Here is a 10000-nt window from a genome sequence, read left to right as displayed (position 1 = left end):
TAAATTTTTGAATCGATGAAGCAACAATAGTCAGATCATAAAATGAATAGAATAAAATGATAAAATGAAAAGGAAATGACAAAATAATATATTAAGACGTCAGACCAATCTGTGATCCAGACGTCTCGTTTATCAAAACAAAACATTTGACGTTAACGTTAACTATAACATCTCAACACACACGTTGCCAGAAGTACGACAACACTCCACACATCCTGTTCATGGATTTCTCGTTTTATTTTCTTCTATTTTATTTTATATTCTTTATTTACTTATTCATTCATTTGTATGTTTGTCTTTATTGGCTGTCGTGTGGGTGGAATATACCACAAGTTACTCTTAAGAATCACAAACTAGATCATAAGAAATAACAAAAAGAAGAAAAAAAATTGAGTAGACTTTTGCTACACGGGTAATAATTGAGAAAATGACACTTTTTTATGTAACCCTCATATATCCCAAAAAGACATAACTTTCATGAACGTATGTAACTGAAATTGGCATACAGTCCGGCATAAAGGAAAACAATGAACTAATTTGATTATTTTGAGATTTGAAAATGATGAGAAAGACATATATTGTGTTATAAATGGGTTAAATTGGACTATTAAATAATGTAACAAGTATAAATCTATGACCAAAAAGATATATAAATACATTTATTTATATATATATATATATATATATGTATATATATATATATATATATGTATTAGTGAATTTAGGGAGCAGGTTCTCTTCAATGCATTTCTTATTAAATAACACATAATACACAGAATAAATTACCAGAAGATGCCTAATGCGTAGGCGAAACGTCGTAAAATGTTAGTTTTCCTACCCAATCATGGACTCGTTTGGAAGTATTGTATACCTTCTCCCTCCTTTAGAGAGAAAAGTTATGAGAAGAGTAGAGTCTCAATAAGAAGATAACTAACGCCCAGTTTGCTGTGTTGTTTAATAAGAAATGCACATATATATATATATATATATATATATATATATATATAATATATATATATATATATATATATATATATGTATGTATATATATACCCGTCTCTGCAATTTGCGTTGTTGTATATCGTGCAGTCATAGGAGGGAATTTTACACTTTATAATGGGACCTTCTGTATGAAAATTGTTGTATGTATGTTGTATGTCAGGCTACTATATATTACAAGGGAGTATCCTTAAACATCAGAAATAGGACGAGGAGCACATCAACAGGTGGTGGAAGCTTAGTCCTAAAGATCTAGAAATCCAGGTTATTGACAGTTTTGTCTTTGTTGATGCATTCGTTAAAATTTTCTTACAATCGGTAGCTACACAATAGACCATAATATGTTAATTATTCTCACAGATATTCAGGAGATTCGATGTTTAACAATGGCGAACGGTGGCGTGTGGTTAGTGATGTTTAACTACTATTACGTCACACTTCCGAAGATTCCCGATGATAGCCGAGACTGTTTTCGATGTCCGGACGATCTATTCCGAGTTGAAAAATAGCGGGGTTTTTTTTTTTTTCAAATTCATTTTTAATAGCAAAACTATTTCGTGGGGATGCTCAGCAATGACTTTTTTATTTGTTTTATTTATTTATTTATTCATTTATTTATTTATTTGTTTATTTATTTGCTTTGCTTGGAATATTGAAAAAGTGTCTCCCGTGGGATATTCTGACATGTAATGATGAACGACACAAGCTGATGCAGGATAACTCTTTGCAAATTCTCCTAAAAGTGTTTTACTTGAACAAAATTAACTAAATCTCCCCAATTTTGCAGCCAAATTTGATAGATATTTTTAGTTATTCATAAATGGTAATGCTTTTTTTTTATCCTAGAACTTTAATTTGTATGTATTTCAGTCTTTGCTAGCGACTGAGGTGCCAATTAGATGAATAATATTGATTTGTGTCAATTTAGATGCAAAGAAAAGGACCAACTATAACGGAAGGCGTTGGACAAAACATTAATTTAGAAAATATATATAAATGAATAAAATAAAGATGAGAAAATATCATTTTGGTTCTACTTCGAAGATTGCTGTCATATATAGCTTTCATCTCTTTAAGAAAAAATATTACAAAAAAAAAAAACCCGTTAGAAAACCGTTATGAAGAATAATTTCAAAACTGTTTTCAAATTAACGTTTTTGTTTGGTTTCCAAATGGATTCCTACAAGATTCCATTAAAATATTTAGATTACTAAATTGAAACACTTTCTTTTTAAGAGTTTTTCTTACTTGGTATAAAATATAAACAAGAATAAATGAAATATGGAATGAAAACGGAATTGTTTACATAATTGTACCGTGGAAATAATTCTACAAATTGTATATACAATTATGCCTTGTTATGAATATTAAATATCCCTCTAACCACTCTCTCTCTCTCTCTCTCTCTCTCTCTCTCTCTCTCTCTCTCTCTCTCTCTCTCTCTCTCTCTCTCTCTCTTACACACACACACACACACACACACAGATACAAAACACCCACTCACCCACACACACACACACACACACACACACACACACACACACACACACACACACACACACACACGCATGCGCATACACACTCACACACACATTGTGTATTGGGAAGTGTATCTAACAGCCTGTTAGATATATCTGCTTTATCAGGTCTTACCTCTGATTAGATGTTATGACCAGCTGCCTACTCCTCCCCCCCCCCCTATCCGGCACACCTGTACCTACAAATGGATATATGAATTGCTTGTACGCCAATATATATATATATATATATATATATATATATATATATATATATATATATATATATATATAAATTTGTGTGTGTGTGCGTGCATGCAGGTATATATTTACATATATATATATATATATATATATATATATATATATATATATATGCTGGTACATTGTGACAATTTTTACTTTTTTGTCCAGGAGGTGCTAAGACAAGAGGGAGGGTGGAGGGGTGTGGAGTGTTTTCAGGGATGGAATGGGTAGGAATGATTTTATGCCTTTTTCTGTTTGGCTACCTCCCTTGTAAGGGGGAAAAAGCCTTGGTATATGTATGTATGTACATTGTGACAAGTTGATGAAGGTGGAAAAAGAAGTCACGGGTCAGGAATAAACTCAGGAACTCGGAACTAGACCTGTGACTTCTTTTTCTACCTGCATATATATATATATATATATATATATATATATATATATACTTGTGTGTGTGTATGTGTGTGTGTGTGTGTGTTTGTGTGTGTGTGTGTGTGTGTGTCTGTGTGTGTGCATGCATGTACACACACACACACACACACATATATATATATATATATATATATATATCTTCACTGTCACAATTTTTCACAGACCATACTGTAAAGAACAAGAAAATCACGAACTCCTTAGAATACTTGTTCTTCCTTTCCATGAAAGTTGTAAACTTCCTCAAGAAATTGAATGTCTAAATAGCATTTAAATATGGCAACACCATAAAAAAGATAAAAACAGTCCACGTAAGAACAACGGGGTAGGGTATAGAATTCCTTGCAAAGATTGTAACAAATTTCATATTATACGAACGGAAAAAATTGTGGGAACAAGAATTTCCCAACATGAATATTGTGTGAGAACTGCCCAAGAAATTAATGCTTTGTTTCATCATAAATAATTAAATAACCATCATATTGACTACTCCAGGAAAACTATCTTAGCAAGAAAATTTGTTTACTAATAGGGTGGTCAACGAATGGAACAGACTTAGTAGCCATATAGCGAGCGCTGAAACTATAAGTTGTTTTAAGAAACGGTTAGACGACTTTATGGATGGGGATGACAGGTGGTCATGGACATGGAACTACCTAATGTAGGCCTTATGGTCTCTTGCAGTCTCCTTCATTCTTATGTTCTTGAGATCAAAGAGTTTACCTTAGAGAAACGTGACCGAATCTTGTTTAATCTCAGACATGTTTGATAAAAATATAAACTTAGGTTGTGGACACTTCAAATCTGATCAATTGTTTCCGCCTGATTGAACCATACCAAGTCAGGTCGAAGCGAGGGAGGTAAGGTCATGCCCCCTTCCCATTTTCTATGCAGTCTCCCCCTTCCCCCCTGCTGTTCCCCTATGCTCGTGTTCCTCTACTTTTGTATTTGAACAACCTTGTAACTACCTTACTTTCTCTGAGGATGTAATATACGAAAGTGCTCACTGTCTACAAGTTGCTCTTCTCCTGTGGTTATATTGCATAATTCGGTGATGTGAAAGCCTACATATATATATATAAATATATATATATATATATATATATATGTGTGTGTGTGTGTGTGTGTGTGTGTACAAAGGAGTATAATAATTTGTTAGAAAATATTCAATAGATTAAGTACATCATGAAAGGCTCTCGTCCTGTATATCTGAAACGCAAAGTTTGCAATCAGTATGCTGAGATCACTGAGTTTTAGATACAGCATAGAGGCCATTAAATAAGAGCATAAGAATGAAAGAGACTGCAAGAGACCATAAGGCCTACACTAGACAGTTCTATGTCCATCACCACCTGTCATCCCCATCCATAAAGTTGTCTAACTGTTTCTTAAAACAACTGATAGTTTCAGCGCCCACTAAATGGTTATTAAGTCTATCCCATTCGTTGACCACCCTATTAGTAAACCAATTATTGCCAATTTCCTTCTTAAATCTAAATTTGTCCAATTTAAATCCATTACTGCGAGTCCTGCCCTGTTGTTTTAATATGATGACCTTGTTTGCATCACTTTTGTTAAAGCCTTTGATCCACTTGAACACCTTTATTAGCACCAGCATAGCCCCAATTGACGGGTAGCATGGCACCACTTAACAGCCAGCATGAGGCCTCAACGAAAAACAATACCTCACTGTGCAGGATTATACCAATGATGCTGCGCCGAATATTACCGCTGGGAATGCAGCATAACACAGCATTTGTCGCATCATAGTACTGTCAAACTTTTCAAGGCCTCTTTCAATGCAGCATAGGACCGGTTTACATGCTGAATATAGTCGCTTATAGCACAGCATGGCACCGGAGGTCATGATAAATACGACCGCTTAGAGCATAGCATGGCACTGGATGCCATACTGAGTACGACCGCTTGGGCCACAGCATAGCACTGGTTGTCATGCGGAAGACATTCACTTTGAGCGTAGCATGGCATCGGATGTCTTGCTGAGTACGACAGTTTAGAGTGCAGCATGGCACCGGACGCCATGGTGAGCATGCCCGCTTAGAGCTTAGCATGGCACCGAATGCCATGCTGAGCGCAACCACTTATAGCGTAGCATGGGACCGGGCGCCATGCTGAGCACGGTCGTTTAGAGCTTAGCATGGCATCGGACGCCATGCTGAGCGCAACCACTTATAGCGTAGCATGGGACCGGGCGCCATGCTGAGCACGGTCGCTTAGAGCGCTGCATGGCACCGGGCATCATGCTGAGTACGGCCGCTTGCAGCACAGCATGGCACCAGACGCCATGGTAAGCATGCCCGCTTAGAGCTTAGCATGGCACCGGACTTTATGCTGAGCGTGCCTGCTTAGAGCGCAACATTGCACCGGGCGTCATGCTGAGCACAGACGCTTAGAGTACAGCATGGCGCCGCTTATCATGCAGCATGGCGTGGATCCCACCAAGCCTCCTCAATCATGGGTAATCGAATCAGTCTGTTGCAACAGATTCAATGAAAAAAACATATATAGATTTCTGTGCCTGCCTGTGCCTGCATATTGTTTTCAATGTGCGCTGCAATTTCGCTTCCGAATGCAGAAGTTTTCATACGCGAAATGTGACAAAGCAAATTTGATTTATTTAAAACAATTAAGAATTATAATGGTGGAGGGGTGGGGCGGGGGGAGGGGTGGAGGGGGAGGGAACTGGTGCGTATAGGCACTGTGTGGGAGCGGGGTGGTGTAGGGGGAGGAGGGTTCGCTAACAGCCAACACCTATCTCTCCCCCCCCCCAGCTTACCTCCAACAGCCCCCTCCCCCCCCAAGCCACCACCACAACCACCATCAGTCACCGCAACCGCAACCGCAACCGCAACCGCCACTCTTCTACAGGTGATGTTGCGGCTGAGTGGTATTTATCCTCAGGCCCGCGTCTGGGTACACACCCAACAATCTTGGTGGTGAGAGAGAGAGAGAGAGAGTGAATATAAAAAGAGAAATTAAGAAAAATTGAGATGTGGAGAAGGAGAGCGAATTTCGTGTGTGTATTGGTATGGGTAGGTTGTTTGTCTGTCTGCTTGTGTGTGCGTGTGTATGTGTGTGTACAAGTGCGCGTATGTGTCTGTATCTGTGTCTGTACTCTTGTCTGTATTCTGAAGACAGATGATGCCTAGCCCTTCCCTTTTGCGGTTTCCTTGTTGTCCCCAAGCCTCGGACTTGTAAATATATATAATCTGAACTTGTAGCACCTACTGTACGCGGAAGGTCGCGTCTCTTCTCTTCTTGTGTACTCGGAATTTTTCTATTTTCCTTTTCTCCCTTTTTTTTTTATCATTTGCCTTTGTTGCTGTAGAATCCGCCCTAATAGAATATTAACCCCAACATATATATACCAACATATATATTTCAAAGGGGCAGTGGTCTCTGGACATCTAATCCGGACTTATGGTCATAAGAACATAAAAATGAAGGAGACTGCAAAAGACCATAAGGCCAACACTAGGCAGTTCCATGTCCATTACCACCCATCATCCCCACCCATAAAATTGTCTAACTATTGCTTAAAATAACTGACAGTTTCAGTGCTATCTACATAGATAATAAGTCTGTTCCATTCATTGACCATTCTATTGGTAAACCAGTTCTTGCCTATTTTCTTTTTAGATTTAGATTTGTCCGATTTAAATCCATTACTGCGAGTCCTACCCTGTTGTCTTAATATGATGGCCTTGTTTGCATCCCCAACGTTAAAGCCCTTGATCCACATGAACACCTCTATACTGATTCTAGGGAATTGATATTCATTCTATAGGACGGAGACAAAAACTGTACCACATAGTCAAGGATGGGTATAAATATTGCCAGATAGAATTTGATAACTACTTCTGCATTTTTATTCGTAACCGTCCTAGCAATCAAACCTAATACCCTGTTAACTCAGTTCTTGGCGCTAATGCATTGTTTCCTGGGTTTAAGGTCAGGACTCACTAGAACTCCCAAGTCTCTCTCGCACTCAGTTTTCTCTAAAAATGTGCTATGTAAGCTATAACTGGTGTCTGGGTTGTGTAAACCTACGCTTAACACGCTGCACTTTGAGATATTGAAGTCCATTTGCCATTTCACTGACTATATGAACAATTTGTTAAGATCTTCCTGCAGAATCTTGTAGTCGTCTCCTGACCTAATTAGGCGTCCTATTTTAGTATTGTCCGCAAACTTACTAAAATCACTATTAATCCCATTGTTCAAGTCGTTTACGTACATAATGAACAATAAAGGACCCAAAAACGAGCCCTGGGGAACTCCACCAGTAACACTCCCCCTTTTGGATTTTACATCGTTTATGGTTACCCGCTATTTTCTGTCACTCATCCAAGCTCTAATCCATTTAAACGTTTTTCTTCTTGTGCCATGGGTTTTGACACTATCTTGTAGTCTCTGGTGGGGCGCCTTGTCGAACGCTTCGCTAAAATCAAGGTAAATAACATCGTAACTATCATTGTTATCTGTCGCTTTGAAAACATTAGTGTAAAAGGGTAGAAGATTAGTTACACATGATTCACCCATGGAGAATCTATGCTATGAGTCACGAATCAAATCATATGTCTCTCGATGTGCTCTCTGATTCTATTAGCTTTTACTGATTCAAGCATTTTACCTATAACTGATGTCAAGCTGGTTGGCCTGTAGTTGTACATAGACGATTCATCTCCCTTTTTGAAAAAAGGAACAATGTTTGCCTCTCACAAACAATAGGTACAAAACCAGTTTCTACCGACTTATCAAATATTTCTGTATACTGGTCCCAGATCTCAAATTTACATTATTTAAGCACTCACAGAAAATTTTCGTCTGGACCCGGGGATTTTGTAGCTTTAAGTCTATCACTCTGTTTGACTACTTCTACCTTACTAACACTGATGTTAGTCTACCTCCCTCATTCCCACTGAAAATCGGGACGCAGTCAGGTACCATATCTAACTTCTCCTTTGTAAATATCATGAGAAAATACTTGTTAAAATCGCTCTCTTTTTTTTTTTTTTTTTTTTTTTTTTTTTTTTTTTAAATCTGTCGTGACATCTTCGTCGTTTTAAATCGGTCCTTTTTTTTTTTTTTTTTTTTTTTTTTTTTTTGTAGAGATGAAAGAAGCCCTTTGGGTTGGATCTCGTTTGTCTGGCAACCATAATTTCGTAGTTACGTTTCGCTGTGTGCGTGTTCTCTTTTAACCAGTCTGGCCATATCGTTCTATTTAGATCTATGGTGTATCTCTCCGTTTTTTATTCTGGCGTAAAGCCTTGTTATATTCCTATTTCGATTTTCAGCCCATCCGTCATCCATTTGGGAGGATTAGTATTAGCCACAAATATTGCTAACATGCATCTTCCTCCCTGACCACAGGATTCTCATGTCATTAGTGAGTAAGGATAGTCGTCGATGTATCTCTCCCGGTTCCTCTTGTTGCAAGAAGTTGCTGTTTAAAGATAGCATCATCCTCCCCCTCTGTGATACTGAAGAAAATTACTGTGAGTAGTTGAAATATATAGAGAACCCATCTCCAGTCTTTTCTTCGACTTCGAATGTGGTATTAGCTGTGATTATATATATATATATATATATATATATATAAATATATATAATATAGTATATATAATATACATATATATAGGCACAAAACCTCTTCCTTTCCATCTCTTTCCCTCTCTCTTTCCATCCCCCTTTCCCTCCCTCCCCTTTTCCCCTCCCTCTCCCCCTCCACCTCCCCTTTCTCTCTCCTTTCCCTCCCCTTTTTTCCTCCCCTTTTTTCCTCCCCTTTTCCCCCTCCCCTTCTCATTTCCCCCCTCCCCCCTTCCTCTAACAGTCCCTCCCCTTCACCCATCCCCCTACTCTCCCTTCCACCTTTCCCTTCCTCTCCTGTTCCCTTTCCCAATACTATAAATTACATTTCTCCTTCCCCCTCCCCCCTCCCCCTTCCCCTTACTCCCCTCTCCCCCCTCCCCCCACCCCCCGTCTTCTCCCTTCGCACCTCAGCTGCCATGTCCGTCTATGCTGACACGTCTCGCGTCCTTGTTCGGCCTCCTGTCGGCCGGTCGTGGACACCGCTCATTCATTATGGCTAAGCAAAAGGTTCCTCCCCCCCTCCCCCTCTCCCCTCCCCCTTTCCCCCCCTCCATCTCCCCCCCTCCCCCCTCCTACCTCCTAATGCCTCCCGTAGATACGCAGAACCTCTGCTCGGTTCCTCATGCTTTCCAATTCAGGAACCAGGCATCGTAGCGTGCTATCGTCAACATCATCATTCTCTCTTTCTCTCTCTCTCTCTCTCTCTCTCTCTCTCTCTCTCTCTCTCTCTCTCTCTCTCTCTCTCTCTCTCTCTCTCTCTCTCTCTCTCTGTGTCACACACACACACACACGTTTTCATATGTTGATATATGTAATGTCTGGCGTGTGTATGTATGTTTGTGTGTGTGCGTATATTTGTGTGTGTATGTGTGCACGTTTTTGTATTCGCGTACATGTGTCCGTATATGTCTGTGTATGTTTTGGTATGGCCTTCACATCCTCTGTGGTGCATACAACTATTGGGCCGTATGATACACCAGCGTGGACATCAGCCCTGTGCGTTGTTCTGGTTCTGTAGTTTTATGCCCAAATAAGGTAAACCGCCTCAAGAAAAAGAGGAGTCTAGTTCAGTCTCGGGGTTGATATCCTCCAGGTAGTCATGTTACCGAATTTCATTTTTTTTTTTTTTTTTTTTAATCTATCATGATTATTTTTGTTATCATTGTTGTTACTATTGTTGGTATTTGCATTGTTATTAC

Source organism: Oratosquilla oratoria, chromosome 40 (assembly GCF_046742065.1).
Source record: "Oratosquilla oratoria isolate Oo_2021 chromosome 40, ASM4674206v1, whole genome shotgun sequence".
In the NCBI taxonomy this organism is placed as follows: Eukaryota; Metazoa; Arthropoda; class Malacostraca; order Stomatopoda; family Squillidae; genus Oratosquilla; species Oratosquilla oratoria.
Note: the sequence above shows the minus strand (reverse complement) of the source record.